Source organism: Bos indicus x Bos taurus, chromosome 9, assembly GCF_003369695.1.
Source record: "Bos indicus x Bos taurus breed Angus x Brahman F1 hybrid chromosome 9, Bos_hybrid_MaternalHap_v2.0, whole genome shotgun sequence".
Taxonomy (NCBI): domain Eukaryota; kingdom Metazoa; phylum Chordata; class Mammalia; order Artiodactyla; family Bovidae; genus Bos; species Bos indicus x Bos taurus.
Window position 1 is genome coordinate 70,136,899 of NC_040084.1, and position 18,101 is coordinate 70,154,999.

General features: G+C 38.7%; 1 protein-coding gene across 12 annotated transcripts in view; it reads left to right on the top strand.

Moving 5' to 3' along the window:
* Positions 1-18,101, top strand: part of LOC113898430 — a 276,016-nt gene that overhangs the window by 180,552 nt on the left and 77,363 nt on the right. For 4 of the 12 annotated variants that reach the window (XR_003512643.1, XR_003512644.1, XR_003512642.1 and 1 more), the window contains one exon: positions 3,750-4,059. The exons of the other annotated variants lie outside the window; for them this stretch is intronic. The gene's annotated coding sequence lies outside the window, so the exon portion shown is untranslated. Of the gene's footprint in view, positions 1-3,749; positions 4,060-18,101 lie in introns of those variants that run through there. 12 annotated transcript variants of the gene reach the window in all.

An 18,101-nucleotide genomic window follows, 5' to 3' on the forward strand; every position in this document is an offset into this window, starting at 1 on the left:
GCAAAAATAAGACCTCACAGTGTTTATAACAATGATAACATAATGAACTGGTTTTGATGGAATGATGATATCATAATAAGTGATAGTTCTCATTGAGTTGTTCTATGTGCCAGACCCTGGGGCAAGTATTGTACGTATACTCTCTTATGAAATCTTTACCACCTTACACATAATCTTCACTTCCAAAGAAAATAGTCTCCAAGCTTACATATTTAAATATATTTATTTCCAATGTTATTTCTCCTTACATGTGTGTGTAAGGTAATTAATAAATACTGAATTTTTCTAGGCTTTAAAATGGTTGGTTGTACCTATCTACAGTGGCTAACTTATACATTAAAGCTTAAGACTTTAGTTTTTGATTGACAGTCAAGGGAGATAAATTTCCCTTTAGTTTAGGAAAATAGTATTCTCCTAAATCTATTTGAACCCAACCCATAACTTTTAAAAATTTTGTGCTATGGCATTAAGGCATTCAGAGCCTTGCAGTTTTTAAGACATTCATGATTACTATAAATAAAAATCATTAAGGAATCACCATATCAATATTATTACAACAGTAATTTCAGGTTACTTTTTTTAGTAATAGTAAGTTTTGGAGTCTATTAACTAGGGGATTAGTTCCTAGGAGAAAAAAAAACTTACACTTTTGATTTATTGCATAAACTTGTCAAACTCAGAAAAGTACTTTTAAGAATTATGAGTACTACTGGCTAACTATATAGATTGCAATTTACATTTTTTTAATTATAAAAAGCTTTAATTTTATGGCTTTGTTTTGGATTCTTCTACATACTACTTTGAAAGAAACAGATAAACAACATGTTGCACAACCAAAATGAGCAAGAGTGAACATGACCTGGTTCCATTAAACCTTTGAGATTCGTCTCTGTTTCCATGAGTTCCTCCATTTTCATCCAGTGAGTAATTGACTTCTTTCCCAGACGAGGCCTCATGATTTATCTCTGTCCTATTCCAACCTTCTTCAGATGTCTGAGAGGAAAGGCAAGATAAAATTGTTACTCCTACTATGAGAGCAGTCTACTCTCCTTAAGACCAGAGTTGATGGATATCTCTAAACAAAGTGACATCTGTGAGACCAGTTTCTTCTTGATCTTCTGCTCTTCTCTGTGTCATCTTTGGCTCTTTCATTGCCTATTTTTCATTACTCACCTAAATAAGACTGGCACTTTCCATCCTTACCTCTTCTCCAGACCAGTATTCTCCATAACCATGACTTCAAAGAACATACACTAATGTCCTCCAAAGCTCTGTGTTCTCATCTTCAGGTTGCCATCAGACATCTCATTGGATAATTTTTAACTCAAACTCAATACTTGCTGAAGTGAACTCTTAATTTTCTCTCCATATCTTCTTCATTTTTATAGCAAGTTGATCTAATCAGGCCATCAAGAGTCATGTGCTCTATACCCACAAAGTGTCAGTTCTAAAGACAGAATATTGTGTCGTAAGCTCTTAAAACGGAGAAGGTAATGGCACCCCACTCCAGTACTCTTCCTGGAAAATCCTATGGACAAAGGAGCCTGGTAGGCTGCAGTCCATGGGGTCGCTAAGAGTCGGACACGACTGAGTGACTTCACTTTCACTTTTCACTTTCATGCATTGGAGAAGGAAATGGCAACCCACTAGTGTTCTTGCCTGGAGAATCCCAGGGACGGGGGAGCCTGGTGGGCTGCCGTCTCTGGGGTCGCACAGAGTCGGACACGACTGAAGTGACTTGGCAACAGCAGCAAGCTCTTAAAAATGACAAGCACTCACTGTTTTTATGTTTCCCTGACCTCCATCCCCAAGCCTTTGTCACCCATTTAAGCATAAATGAAGACAGGCAAAGATGACAAGCTGGGTTGAGTTTCATGTTTAACTCTGAACTTCCTTAAAGGAGTGAAGCAAAGCACAAATTGATGCAGTCTTGTTTGTCCTTCAATTTACATGACGCACCTCCCCAAGGTTCTCTTATTCTTGCCCATGCTGAGTGCCACGTGCAGGATCATTCAACTGGTGAGGATAAACAACCATTCAGGGCTTTTGGCTCTCTGTGCCTATGAGTCACGGAGGGGTTCTTGTTGGAGTGTTAAGAAAGATAAACACGTGGCAGCTCTCTAAAGCCTGTTTCTGGAAACCTAGCAGGAGAGAACAGATAGTCATTGTTCGGAGCCTGTAAGGTGTTAAGAGACTGAAATGGGCAATGCATGCTTAGGGAAGACCAGCCTTTTGATGGATCAGAATCTGAAAATGATTGTAATTCAACTGAAATTAAACCGGTGATGACAGGGTTTGGGGGTGAAAAGATACAGAGATATAGTGGCACGAGGGCAAGAAAACGGGCTAACATGAAGTTGCCAGGTTCAACTGGATCAGGAATTCACATAAGAAAACAAAGCACTGGAAGAAACCTGGTTTCCTCTGAAACAGATTTAACCAGGTCCATACGAAGAGAAATAATTGCTGAAGCTCTTTGGCTCGAAGTGAATCTCTATTTCTGTTTCTTCATGGTAATGACCACCTTGATAATACAATGTACCGCCCAGACTTACCAAATTCTAGTTTGCCAAGGAATCCCATAATATCCTTCTGGGGAAGTTTGTTCATGCCATAAACCTTTTAGAATTTTACACATCTATGAAAACACTTGAGAAATCACCTTCGTATAATACTGCCTTTACATACAAATAAAAGGGCCTCTGTCTTTGGCCCTGCACTTCAAGCCCCGCACATTACAGACATGTGATAAATAAGAGTGATAAAGAAACATGGTGCCCTTACCATGGATCCAGTATCAGCACTGAATAGCACCCTGTAACCCTAAGCGTCTGTACTTGTGACTGATACTGTTCAGGCTCCAGGGGAATGCTTCTGCTTGCCTTGTGCCCCACGTCCTAGAAAAAGTGATCATGTATCTGGGTCACTATCACCATTGAAGAGAGAAACTGCTTTGGAGTGGCGGTAGGATTTGAAAAGCAGAAGCCCTTAGGTGAAAGAAAATGTATTAAATAATGTATCAAATCCATCCTCTCAGATAATATGAGTGTATATCCATTCTTTCATCACAATGTGCTGTTTCCTATGGTGCTGAGCAACCATTATTTCTTGCTATTCTTCCTTATCCAGTTTACAATTCCAGAGATACTCACAAACTAATGTGGTATTCATAACAGTTGGCTGTGGTGACTGTGGAACATTTTGAAATATTAAAAACTTTGTAATGTTTTAACTTTTCTATACCTATTTTATCAGTATCACTGGACCATAACAGACACTCGGACATGTCCAATAAAATTTAATACCTTGTCTTTGATAATTTGCTAACTTCGAAGTCATATAAAAATCATACATTTATACTTTGTCATTATGACAGTTACATACATCAAGATAAGAGAATAAAGCATAGTTTACATTGCTTTACATTTGCATTATTTATAAAAATTAAATATTAGGGCATATGATAGGTTGACCTCCAGTTTCACTCATAACTTGAGCCCTGACCACATTTACACCCCAGCCTGACCACACTTGACCTAGCACTTTCCAAGCTACCAAAGTCAGGTGACTTGGTTTACTCATACTGACATTTCAGGAGGGAAAGGAAGTATTGTCCTTTAAAGCTAAACGTATCTTTCTATGCACTCAGGAAATACTTTCAGTTGCCTTGGACTCTCATGATGTTGTTTCCTTTCTAAAGATGTTCTTTTCTAGAAAAATAAGTCATTTTTATTTTCTGTCTCTTACAGAGTTTTGTTGCTGAAATTTTCATGCTGAAAGTTGCAATACACTATATGTGCAGAATAAATTCAGTTCCTGTGTAAAGAAAGGCTTAGAAAAATTATCACATTTCACAGGTCACTCCTTACCATCCACAATACTTTGTATTAACTCCTCCTCTCATTAAGCGGGACTCTAGAAATATTGTTTTATGAATTAGGTGCAGGAATAATAAAATCAAATGTCAAATTACATATTGCTGATATGTAATAGTTGCTAAGTCATGTCTGGCTCTTTGCGATCCCATGCACTGTAGCTCACCAGGCTCTTCTGTCCGTAGGGTAAATGGGTTGTCATTTCCTTCTCAAGGGGATACTCCCAGCCCAGGGATAGAACCCGCATCTCCTGCTTGCCAGGTGGATTCTTTACCACTGAGCCACCTGGGAAGCCCCAAATTGCATATACATGTTTATAATAAGTTTACCTCTATAAATAAACCAAGTTAATGAGAAAGTAGGGAAGTAATAAAAAATGTTAACTCTACCTTGGGAGCAGATGGAATGTCCAGGAAAAAATTTTCCACGATACTAAAAGCCATCTATTAGGGTGACTTGCCCAGAGCAAAGGGAATACAGTGATTGTTTTCAAGGGCAAAGGACAGAGATAGGACCCAAAGTTGAGGGAGAGTCCAACAGCTAAGGTGAGGTAGTCCATACCTCCTACTCCTCCTTTTCATTTTATTGAGATGGTCAGACCTTTGAATGAGCCATCCAACAAGATGAGTCTCAACTGAGAGATTTCCCTGAGATTCAGGGTTCCAGGCTAAGTGCCCCTTCTCTTCCTACAAGTCCAGAACTACTTGGACTTGTCATGCTGCTTGATTTTTGTTTTCAGTTATCTTTTAACTAATCTTGAGTTAAAGCCTCATGCCTATTCTTCCAATGAGTTAAGAACTCTTGAACAGCTCTTTGAAACCAACTTCAGTAAGCTTTGCTCTTAAAACCATAACTTTGAGAACATCACCACTAAAGATTCTGTGTTTATTCCCAACATGCTTTGGAAATTTAGGATAAACCACTTGGATAATGGCATCTAAGCTTTAAGAGAAAATATAACATTTGGCTTTAAAAGTAGGCATGGTTCTTTCCAAAAGTGTTTCTTGAAACACAATATGTTAATGAAATCACCAAGACTTGGTTTCTGATGGACTTAGAAGCATTCAATGTACTCATAACACCCAAGATTTTTCAAAGAAGGTTTAAAATTAATTGTTTTTTAAGAAAAATTTGGCAGAAGGTTACATCATTGGTCCATAATTCCAAACATGCTTCCTAAAGCAGACTACTGACTTCCATGATGCCATCTTCCATGTAATAGAGATGCCATCAGCTTTGCTTGGTTATTGTTTTCCATTTTTTATTTGTTCTTTTTTTTCTTGGACTGAAAACCCCATTATAGAATTGTCAAGGTGAAAATTGTCTTCAAATAAGATATGTGTTGCTGAATGATATTTTCTCCATAAAATTGGAGTCATATATAATAAAGAAAATCAGTAATAATGTTACTTCCTCCTCTTCTGGGTTTCAATACTAAGCCTCTTATTTTCTCTGGGTTCTGTCTCCCTATTTAAGCCATTTTGTACATTCCTTAGCTTTCTGATTCTCAAGTATATATGTCTTCCTTGAGCATTAATTTATCCATCCCAAGCTATTTCATAGGCATTTCTATTTCTTTTTCTCCACCTTGGTTTGGTTCTCACTTCCAGGACTTTTCTACAAGGGTTCTCTGCTTCCTAATTTCTTTATGTTGATGAAAATTTGTGTGGCTACTTTTAGTGTGGTTGTCACCAACACTGAGCTCTTTCTGCCAATTCTACCCCTTCCATTTCTTGCCCCTTCACTCCTCCAATCAATGTGTTTTTACCCACAACTTGAATGTGACTATCAAAGCTAATTAATCTGCTTGACTATTTGACTACCTAAAGCCTCTAGAATGGTTATTTTCCCCATTATCTACCCCAAACCATTCAAGATGTGGCAAACTAAGGTCCCTCAGCTAAAGGATGCTGTGATTCTATATTTTTGTAACTTAAAAATCTCAAGCGAAATTCACTTAAAATTTTTTTTTGATAACTGCATGTCTAGATTGACTTCATCAATATTCAGATTTTATCTCCTTTTTCTTCTAAAGAGTTACCTTCACTTAAACAATCATATTCATCTCCAGACTATTCCTTCTGATAGTTCCATTTGTAAATGAACCAAATGAGGACATTTCATTCCTCTTTAATCCTCTCATACATAGTTCCCAATGTTCACTGCAGCACTGTTTATAATAGCCAGGACATGGAAGCAACCTACATGTCCATCAGCAGATGAATGGATAAGAAAGCTGTGGTACATATACACAATGGAGTATTACTCAGCCATTAAAAAGAATACATTTGAATCAGTTCTATTGAGGTGGATGAAACCGGAGCCTATTATACAGAGTGAAGTAAGCCAGAAAGAAAAACACCAATACAGTATACTAACACATATATATGGAATTTAGAAAGATGGTAACAATAACCCTGTGTACAAGACAGCAAAAGAGACACTGATGTATAGAACAGTCTTATGGACTCTGTGGGAGAGGGAGAGGGTGGGAAGATTTGGGAGAATGGCATTGAAGCATGTATAATATCATGTATGAAACGAGTCGCCAGTCCAGGTTCGATGCACGATACTGGATGCTTGGGGCTGGTGCACTGGGATGACCCAGAGGGATGGTATGGGGAGGGAGGAGGGAGGGAGGAGGGTTCAGGATGGGGAACACATGTATACCTGTGGCGGATTCATTTCAATATTTGGCAAAACTAACACAATATTGTAAAGTTTAAAAATAAAATTTAAAAAGTAATAAAATGTAAAACAAAACAAAACAAATTCTTGACCAATTTTTATTCAGTTTATCCTTCACCCTGGGAATGGAAATGTCTTGTCTGGCTTTATTACTTGGAATATTTATTTATGTTCTTAAAGTGGGGCCTTATCCCAATTTATACATTTTCCCACTCCATCGCCCTCCTCCCTTGCAAGCAGATTTTCTGTGTGTCAGGGCTCCAGCCCCAACCAGTAGTACCACTCATCTGTGATTTCAAAACTCCAACTCTTCCCACTGAAGAAACCCACACGCCACCAGTGCTGTGCCTTGTCTCTTTTCAGCCTCTTCCATACATGTTGGTATATGCATGTCTTATCTCTTCAGTTAGCTTGTAAATCCTGTTAGGAGAAGCACTGAGTCTATTTCCTTGATAGTCAAATCAAATGCCATACCTGGTGAGTAATAAAATCAATTTAGAGAGTTGTCACCAGCAGTAGAAATAAGGAATATAAGGCAAAGACAAAAATATCCCAGTGAACTTCTCATAGCAGGAGAGAGATGTTTTGGGGAAATGTGTCAGTGTGTGTACCCTGCACTACTGCATAAGGAAACAATAGATGCTTGGCGTTTGGACATTTAAGTTACTGAAAGAATTAAGGAAAGATTTGGGAGAAGCCTGTCTGTGAAACTATGAGGATCTTGTGGTTCTTGTTCTCTGGCCCATCAGTCTAAGAGTGGGGTCTAAGCATTTCCTAAGGTCACTTGGCTTCAGGAGCCTGGTTGAGCACCCCCTTCCCTTGTTCAGAACATTTGGATTAACCACAGGCTCTCTGAGGGCGCTTATATACCGATGTAAGCCTCAGGGTGAACATACCCATAACCTCTACTATGGATCTTCAGTCACCCAAGTGGGCAATTGACTATTATTGACATAAATGGCTAAGTTCCACAACCTTCCATTTATTTGAGCAAATGTTCATGGAGTACTTCTTCTGGGCCAGAATTATGTGGACTGAAGATAAGATTGAATCAAACACAGATTACCCCTTTGAAGACAACCTTATGATTTAATGCCATAACTACATTAAACTATAGCCCATGGGCGAAATATGGCCTACAGCTTGTTTGTATAAATAAAGTGTTATTGGAAATAAGCTAGGCTCATTCATCTGTATTGTCTGCAGCTGCTTTTGTGCATCTGCACAGAGTTCAGGAGTTGCACCAGAGACCATAGAGCCCACAATATCTAAGTATTTACTGGAAAATATCTTTGAAAAAGCTTGCCAATCTAGTGAGACATCAAAATTTGTTTAAAACTATCTTTTTCTATGAGATTTCCATATAGTAAAGTGACAGATCCAGCAAATATAATACAATATTTTCCTTATTTTAATGATGAAACAACAAAGATCACTGGTCTGATGGTACTACCTTAAGAGAATTCAAGAAGTGGCTCTTTTAGAAAATTTGGTGAGAGCAAAACATATGATCTCAATGAAATGACATCTCATGTTTTTCAGTCTTACACATCCATAGTCACCCTGCCAAGAGCCTGGGTGTCTGATTGCAAAATCCCAATACTCTCACAAAAAATGACAAAGCTAAATGAGCTGAGTATGAGCTCAGGAATCGCCAATGGCCTCCTATTAGCTGGGTGTGGCTCATCATCATTGTATGCTTGGCTCTAAAATTTTGAGCATTTGAGAAATTAACTTAATATCACATTAAAATCTAGGTCTCCTGATCCTCTTGAGAAATCACATGGCAGAAAGTGGCCTGCAGTCTTGCATGACGACAGCCCACTGGAGCTGAAAGGCGGCTTCCGTCCTTGGACAAGGCATAGATGCTCCAGACCTTCCCATGCTCTGCTGCTCCCAAACATTTCCCTGACTCGAGATGAAAAATCAGTTGCTGTTTATAACTAGCTTCCTCTGTGATTTCCCTCAGTAAAGAAATTCTCTGTAACTAATTTTTTTTAAAAATTATATAACAGGAAACTAAGGAGGTAGTATATTAAAAAAAAAGTTGTCTCACATTTTAAATATGCAATCAAAAGGTGTGCAATCTGCAGACAGTTGAAAGACTTCTGCTCTTCCCTAGTGGATGTAGAAATGACAATTTAGGGCTAATATCTTACACCCATCACAAAAGTAGACTTGAAATTGTACCTTAAAGCAATGATTTTCAAAAAGGAATGAGCTTGCCCCAGCTGTATTTAAGATAAACTATTACAGTTTGGAGAGAAAATATTAGAATTTACATGTATCTCCTTTTTAACTTGTATTTTATATATTTTATATAATATATAAAGCATCACATGTACACACACACGCTCATGTCTGGATAGATATTCCAGTTGACTTTAGTGATTGAGGCATGTGATCAAACTAGCTTGGAGCCTTTAGTTTTAGGAACCCAGAAGGAATCCAAGACATTGCACCTAGACCTTCATTTTACACATAAAACATGTGAAGCCCCCAGAGGTGGGATGATCTGGTCAGAGACATGAGCATATAAGCAGGCAACTGAGGCCAGCTTTTTCCTGACTTCCATTCCTACACCCTTTCCTCGACTCCACACTGACTGCTTTCTTAACGGAGGCGTGCTTGAGGAAACAAGACCAGCGTAGTGATAAATAAATCCCCTGAAATAACTGGTAGGAAACTGTCAGACTTCTTCCTCCAGCGTAGCACAAATTTCAACCAATGGTACCTAGAATAGTTTCTTTTTTGTGTGTGAAAAATGGCATCTGATCAATTTCTCCACTGCCAGTAGAGGCCGCCTGCCCTTGAGACATTCTCATTGGCCAGCATCTGCCTTCTTTTCCTGTGGAAATAAAATATTAAGGGCAGGAGAAAGGACATATTTGGTAATGTTACACTCCTCAGCTTCCTGCTCGGGGCTGTCTCAGCTGCAAAATGTCAAGGGAAAAAATATCCCTCCAACTTGGAATGAATTCCAGACAGACCCTGATGCCTGCAAATTTGTCAGAGGGAGCCAAGTCCAGAAAGGCAGAACATGAAGAAGGTTCATTATTCGGCTTCAAGAGACGCTCAAATAATCAGACACTCTGGTATTTATGATTTTTCCCATTTCAGATGGTCTGTAGTTCACATCGTTCCCCTCCCTTTACCGCTGATTCTGAGCTTCCTTTTAAATTAAACCTCAGCAGTTATAAAAAGACTCTCGCATCACTTGTAAGCCACAGCACTACTGGGAGACACTGTTCCTACAAGGCTGTTTAGGGCTGGGGAAGGGCAGCCCTTTCTGAATATTAGTCTGGGGAGGGCAAGCCAGGAAATCAGAATCACTTCACCTTGACCTTGCCACAATCCTCATCTACTTCTGACATCTGTGTCAAGACTCCTGCCATTCACAGCATTTGATATGATCATTTTTACTAAAAAGCAGTATTTTGTTCCATTGGCTTTTTCATTTTAGCTTTTATTTTCATCACAGGGCATGGAACAACCAGAAAGTTTATCCTGACACTCCCACTTTGTGAATATACCATTAGGGATATTTGTAAGGTTGAGTTTTAGAGGATCTTAGTCTTTTCTTGGCATTCAGCATGCTTTCTCTTGTAAAAAACCATTGCCACATGCTGGCAAAAAGGTAAGGAAAGAGAACTTGTCATCCAAACCTCATTAAATAGCTACATACACATTTTTCCCTTTGACTTTTTGCCCTTCGTTTCTAAATACCATGGCATCTGTTTGTACTTGGTTACCCTAAATCCTTATTTGGGTTCTCCAATAGGCATGAAGGCATCCAAACATCAATTTTAGCAACTGTTGGAAGTGCCCGCATGAGGCATGGGGTGTTCAGTCTTGACCTGTGGTCTCCATGAATAAGGGTCTTCTTTTTTTCTTTTCCTAAACTGTCCAGCATCTCAACTCTGGTTTTGCTCCTCAACAGTTTAAGGTTTGTGCTACTTCCATGGTGATCAACTGTTAGGTCATAAACATCAGATTGTGGCATCACCAAGTGAGTCAGTTGGGAGGAAGCTGGTCTGGAAATGCAGCTGAAAGTGTCTGTTGACAGATGGAGGCCTTCTTAATCATGGCCTGTGTGGGTGAAGGGAAAGCCTTGCCTGCCCCACCCCTGGCATTGATTCACAAACCTGGACGGCTCTAGAAGAGGCTGGGAAAGCCCATCCTCAGGGAATCCCACTTATTCCTCCTCCAGTGCTCTCACAGGACACCCACACAACTAAAAGGAGGGGGGAAGTGAACAATGGAGCTCTTTCTGGTTTCCTTTTCAGAATCAGCAAAGTAAACCAGCTTTCTTTTTGTTTTAAAAATCTTATAGGGTTCCTTTTTTTTTTTTTTAACGTTCAACTTTTTATTTTGTATTGCACTAGAGCCAATTAACAATGTTGTGGTGGTTTCCGGTGAACAGAGAAAGGGTTCCTTCTTAAATGGCTTATAAACAGCTTGTTAGCATTGCATCCATTTTTGGTAAGAATACTGTTCTGTGTTACCTACCTGATCATCATAAATGCCATTAATGGGCATCATAAGAGCTCACCTTTATAGAAAGCAGGAAGTCAAACTAGACAATATCATTAGGCTTATGTCCATCAATTTTCCCTATTTCTTTGAAGCACTGGGTACTACTAGAAAGATTCCCCTGTTGCCATATATTTTGAATATGATTTCTTGAACCTATGTTTCATTTTAGAAGAATTCCCTCAATATTTCTAAATTTGGGGTTTCTGAGAGCTCAGGTCAGGATCCATGCACCAGACTACTAGGAGACTGATCAGCAAGAGAAACAATGCCTTTCCCTGTGTTCACTATCAAGAACTGCTCAGTATTCCTGCCAGCCTGTAATGCTTTATCACCCAGTCATTTTAGACCTGAAAGAGAACATTCCATCAGGGGATCAGGTTCTATCATTTCATTGGAATGCAAAGTAAGACCACAGAAACTTTAGTACAAACAAATTTACCATGGCTCAGATTAATAACAGATAGCACTTGAATGGTCTGCCCCAGTTGTGCTCCCTCTCTGCTAAGTCTTAAATAAATGAAAATTAGTTAAAAATTCTGCCAGTAAGCTCAGACCAGACATAAGAACTTCTGCATTAAGGATACAGAAGAAGTTGTGAAGTTTGCCTCCTGGGGAAAACCTTTAACAGCCTGGAAGAACATATTGGAATAATTACGATGTGGTTCTGACTGGAGATGGGGACAAGATTCTATGATTTCCAAGGTTTTCTTCAAGACACAAGATTTTCAAAGTTGTTGAAAAGTGACTCCGTGCATGACTCATGGCTATTAAGATTGTTATTCTTGATCAGGCTACTTTTACATAAGACAGTCAGATTCTCCCATTGGAAGAGAACTAAGGAGTAGTAGTTAATTCCATCCCACTTGTTTCACTATTGAGAGAACCTGGGTGCTGGGAAGTCACTGTCAGCCAGCAGAAGAGCTGGGCAGACCCCTTGGGCTCCCTGTACTGGGGTTCTTTCCTATACCCTATTTTTATGAATCACATAAATCTATTTAAGATTTTATAAGAATTTTGTTTATTTCATGAGCAGTACTGAGACAGAAATATGAGAATCTCTGGGAATTGGCATGGCTAAATATTATAGTTTAGAAGAATAGCTTAGGCAAAGTACAAAAGAGGAAATGCTATTTAGATGAGCTCATTTCTACTCACTAAAAAAATTAAAAAATTAAACTTAAGATGAACAACTTCTTTTCTCTTAGCCCAACATCAGAGCAACTCCCCAAGCAAATCTGTTTCATATATTTCTTCTCAAACTCAGGAATTTCTTTGATATCTAATCTCACGTTTATTTTTTATCTTGGAGGGTAATTTGTCCATTTCACATAGAAATCTGGTTGAATTACTCCTCTTGTTTTTCCTGTGGAAGCTGTATTTGGAGGCCTTCCTCGTTCCCACTATGAATCAGAAGACATGCTTCACAGATTAATGTTCTTATGAATGACTCTAGGAACCAGCACTTTTAATACTGGTTAATGGGAGTAAAAATAACTGCATTAAATGATAAAATGCTCACTTAAAGCTGATATTAATATTATAATGTCTCTTCTCATTTGTATTTTGGACTTTCTAGATTCTTTGTTCAGCATCTTTAGAAATCGTATTTTCAGTGGACTCCCCATAATAGGCAATTTCTTAGTTGGTTTGATTTAAAAATAACTAAAAGCCATTCTTATCCCAAATAGTTTTTCTGTTGATCAGTCAGCAACTGAAATCCCAATTGTTGTATTCCATTGTTCAGGTTAAGACGTCATCTCCAAAAAACTGTGCTAGCTGGCATCTGGCAGTGTCAAAATATAATCCATTATTATCCATAATACTTTAGCTTTATATCCTGGATGTCACTATGGGACAAAGAAGAGTAACATGAATTACATTTTGATAGTAACTATAAATGGCCTAGATTATGTGAGAAAGGAAGACCAAGTTGGGCAGTAGCCATGGAAGATCACTTGAGAATCCTTACAAGTTGCAAATTAGAATAAGAGAGAGTGCCCCAAAACCATCATCAGTCTCTTTAGCCATTTGAGGAGGGGGCTGTGTCTATATTCCATGTATCTCAACATCCTTAGTATGTTTATTTACTTGTGTTGCAAGGGTCTGCATTGCCAGTAATCAATTTGAATCTTCAGATTGAGTCAGAAGTATAAGTTACAAGCATTTAGTGAGAGTTTGGAATATATATGCTTGTATTCCATTGTTCCGGAATATATATGCATTAGAGTAATTAAACATTTTAAAGGGTAAGACAAGAAAGCTAGTAATCAAATTTTACAGTGGTTTTCATGGATTAGGGGAAACAGGCAAGAGGTAGAATGTAAAAGAAAAAGGAATTTAGGTCATTCTTTGGGCTAAGGAAAAACAAGTTCAGGGAATGAGAGGTACGGCAAGACTAATACAAACTAGAAATACACTTTCATTCCAGAGATGATCTCCTGGAAAGTAAGTCCCAACTCAGCTCAGTCAACAGACCATCGTGGCCTTGCTTTCACTGCTGTTCTTTTCAGATAAAACAACAAAATGCATTTTTTATATCAGCACTTTTATTCTTGTGTGTATGTGGTGTGTGTGTTACAGTTGATTTTGGAAGATGCGGATAAATCCTGAACTATGTCACTCAGTCAGTTCATTCTCTCAGTCATGTCCAACTCTGCGACCCCATCGACTGCAGCATGCCGGGCTTCCCTGTCTATCACCGACTCTTGGAGCTTTGTCAAACTTGTGTCCATCTAGTCAGTGATACCTTCCAACCATCTCATCCTCTATCATTCCCTTCTCCTGCCTTCAATGTTTCCCAGCACCCGGATCTTTTCCAATGAGTCATTTGTTCACATCAGGTGGCCAAAGTATTAGAGTTTCAGCTTCAGCATCAGTCATTCCAATGAATATTCAGTCCTGAATTCCTTTAGGATTGACTGGTTTGATCTCCTTGCAGTACAAGGGACTCTCAAGACTCTTCTCCAACACTGTACTTCAAAAATATCAATTCTTTGGCACTCAACTTTCTTTATGGTCCAATTCTCACATCCATACATGACTATTGGAAAAACCATAGCTTTGACTATATGGATATTTGTTGGCAAAATAATGTCTCTGCTTTTTAATATGCTGTCTAGGTTTATCATAACTTTCCTTCCAAGGAGCATATGTCTTAATTTCATGGCTGCAGTCACCATGGGCAGTGATTTTGGAACCCAAAAATATAAAGTTTGTCACTATGTCCACTGTCTCCCCATCTATTTGCCATGAAGTGATGGGACAGGATGCCATGATCTTGGTTTTTTGAATGTTGAGTTTTAAACCAGCTTTTTCACTCTCCTCTTTCATTTTCATCAAGAGGCTCTTTAGTTTCTCCTCACTTCCTGCCATAACAATGGTGTCATCTGGATATCTGAGGTTATTGATATTTCTCCCAGCAATCTTGATTCCAGCTTTGCTTTATCCAGCCTGATATTTTGCATAATGTACTCTGCATATATGTTAAATAAGCAAGGTGACAATATACAGCCTTGATGTAATCCTTTCCCAATTTGGAACCAGTCTGTTGTTCCATGTCTGCTTCTAACTGTTGCTTCTTGACCTGCATACAGATTTCTCAGGAGGCAGGTCAGGTGGTCTGGTATTCCCCTCTCTTTCAGAATTTTCCACAGTTTATTGTGATCCACACAGTCAAAGACTTTGGCATAGTCAATAAAGCAGAAGTAGATGTTTTTCTGGAACTCTCTTGCTTTTTCGATGATCCAGTGGATGTTGGCAATTTGATCTCTGGTTCCTCTGCCTTTTCTAAAACCAGCTTGAACATCTGGAACTTCACAGTTCATGTACTGTCGAAGCCTTGCTTGAAGAATTTTGAACATTACTTCACTAGCATGTGAGATGAGTGCAATTGTGTGGTAGTTTGAACGTTCCTTGGCATTGCCTTTCTTTGGGGTTGGAATGAAAACTGATCTTTTCCAGTCCTGTGGCCACTGCTGAGTTCCACATTTGCTGGCATATTGAGTGCAGCACTTTCACAGAATCATCTTTAGGATTTGAAATAGCTCAGCTGGAATTCCATCACCTCCACTAGCTTTGTTTGTAGTGATGTTCCTAAGGCCCACTTGACTTCACATTCCAGGATGTCTGGCTCTAGGCAAGTGATCACACCATCATGGTTATCTGGGTCATGAAGATCTTTTTGGTATAGTTCTTCTGTGTATTCTTTCTTGCCACATCTTCTTAATATCTTCTGCTTATGTTAGGCCCATACCATTTCTGTTCTTTATTATGCCCATCTTCACATGAAATGTTCCCTTGGTATCTCTAATTTTCTTGAAGAAATCTCTAGTCTTTCCCATTCTGTTGTTTTCCTCTATTTCTTTGCATTGATCACTGAGGAAGGCTTTTTTATCTCTCCTCACTATTCTTTGAAACTCTGTAACCAGATGGATATATCTTTCCTTTTCTCCTTTGCCTTTCACTTCTCTTCTTTACTCAGCTATTTTTAAGGGCTCCTCAGACAACCATTTTGCCTTTTTGCATTTCTTTTTCTTGGGCATGGTCTTGATCACTGCCTCCTGTACAATGTCATGAACCTCTGTCCATAGTTCATCAGGCACTCTGTCTATCAGATCTAATCCCTTGAATCTATTTGTCACTTTCACTGTATAATCATTAAGGGATTTGATTTAGGTCATGCTGAATGGCCTAGTGGTATTCTCCACTTACTTCAATTTAAGTCTGAATTTGGCAATAAGGAGTTCATGATCTGGGCCACAGTCAGCTCCCAGTCTTGTTTTTGCTGGCTGTATAGAACTTCTCTATCTTCAGCTACAAAGAATATAGTCAATCTGATTTCAGTAGTGACCATCTGGTGATATCCATGTGTAAAATCATGTCTTGTGTTGTTGGAAGAGGGTGTTTGCTATCACCAGTGTGTTCTCTTGGCAAATGTCTGTTTTGCCCTGCTTCATTTTGTACTCCAAGGCCAAATTTTCCCATTACACCAGGTATTTCTTGACTTCCTACTTTAGTATTCTAGTCCCCTATGATAAAAAGAACATCTTTTTTGGTGTTAGTTCTAGAAGGTCTTGTAGGTCTTCATAGAACTGTTCAACTTCAGCTTCTTCAGCAGTAGTGGCAGGGGCGTGGACTTGGATTACTGTGATGTTGAATGGTTTGCCTCGGAAACACCTGAAATATGTACTATATTACTAACATTCACTTGATGAAAATGATCATTGACACCTAGAATTGGCTATTTATATCCAGCAGATCATTGGAACTCTAGTGATATACAAACACTTTTTTCCAGAAATGGAATCTGGAAGGTAGCAGAGAAGGCTTCTTTCTAGGAACTGAAATTCTTCTAAAGGTTTGATTTTGAAAATTGATTAAAGTCTGGCAATTTTACTGTGGAGTGGAGACAAAACCAGAGTGGTAGTTTGGTGGAATTGAAAATGAAACTATTACTTCCTGCCTTTCTCCATAGGAGGTTGGATGCTACCTAGATAGGTCATCAGGAAAAATAGTAGCAAGAGTCTGAACAGTTAAATTTTAATTTTAATTATTGAGTTTGTACAAGAAGAGCTTTAATGTTTTGTTTTGAAATAAAAATTTGAACACATGCAAGTTATATCCACTGAAGAAATATATTTACATTGCTCATGTATTAGTAGTTCATTCTCTATATATTTTATATCTATGTCTATCAGTGTCTGTATATCTATAAGTATAATATATATAATACATATTATATATATATAATATATATATATACACCCACACACACATATATCTATCTATCAAGAGATTGATTGGTTTTAAGGAATTGGCTCACACATGATTATGGAACCTCAGTAAGTCCTAAATTTGCAGGGTAGGCCAGCAAGCTGGAGACCCAAGGAAGAGTCATAGTTCCAGTCCAAAGGCAGTCTGCTGGTAGAATTACTTCTTGTTTAGGAAGGTCAGTCTTTTACTACAAAGACCTTCAGTTGATTAGATTGGCCCCATCCACATTATGGAGGCTAATTTGGTTCACTCAAAGTCTACTTTTTTAAAAGTTAATTTCATTTTTAAAGTACTTTCACAGGTACAGCTGGATTGATGTTTGCCCATTTATCTGGGTACCATGGGCTAGCCAAGTTGACACATAAAATTAACTGTCTCATAAGGACTAAGGCACAGTTCTATGCCTTGTGCTCAGTTGTTACTGACTCTTTGTGACCCTTTGGACTGTAGCCAGCCAGGCTCCTCTGTCCATGGGATTTTCCAGGCAAGAATACTGGAGTGGTTTGCCATTTCCCCCTCCAGGGGATCTTCCAGACCGAGGGATTAACCTTGCATCTCTTGTGTCTCCTGCACTGAAAGCAGATTTTTTACCTGCTGAGCCATCAGGGAATCCCAAGGCACAGTTCTCGGAACTATGGAATTAACCGTTGTATCATGGAGCCTACATTCTCATGGTTTTCAGAGTTTGAGATGTTGCCACAGACTTTTCAATAAAAGAATACCCAAAGTTAAATCAGTTGGAAGTATTCTTATTCTCACCCTCTGGTGGTAGTGATGATAATGATGGTGATTTTGCATCTTCCTGGGACTATTCAGACCTTATGCAAACTAGTCATTGTAGAGGTAGGCTTGTTGAATGATGGCAATCCTAGAGTCATAGAATCTTTCTGAAGAATAAAGCTTCCATTTCTTTATCTTACTTAGATTGGAGAAGTAGAGTTGATGATCAAATAACACTTTTCCTGATACTATTAGAAAATTATGCAGGACATCTCTTTGAGCAGAATAAGACTGTGAGACCCATGATACCAAGAGTGGACCTGCTGTGATATCGAAGACATGCAGGAGATTTTATGACTCGCAGCGTGCTCACCTGTAAGGGAAATGTCTGAAAGCCTGAAGCATATATTACACACAGTTTGGCCGCAAGTTAGAGGAAAATCTTGGATTGCCTGAACCTTGTAACTTTTATCAAACAAAGAACATATTGTCCCATTTCTTCCCATATCC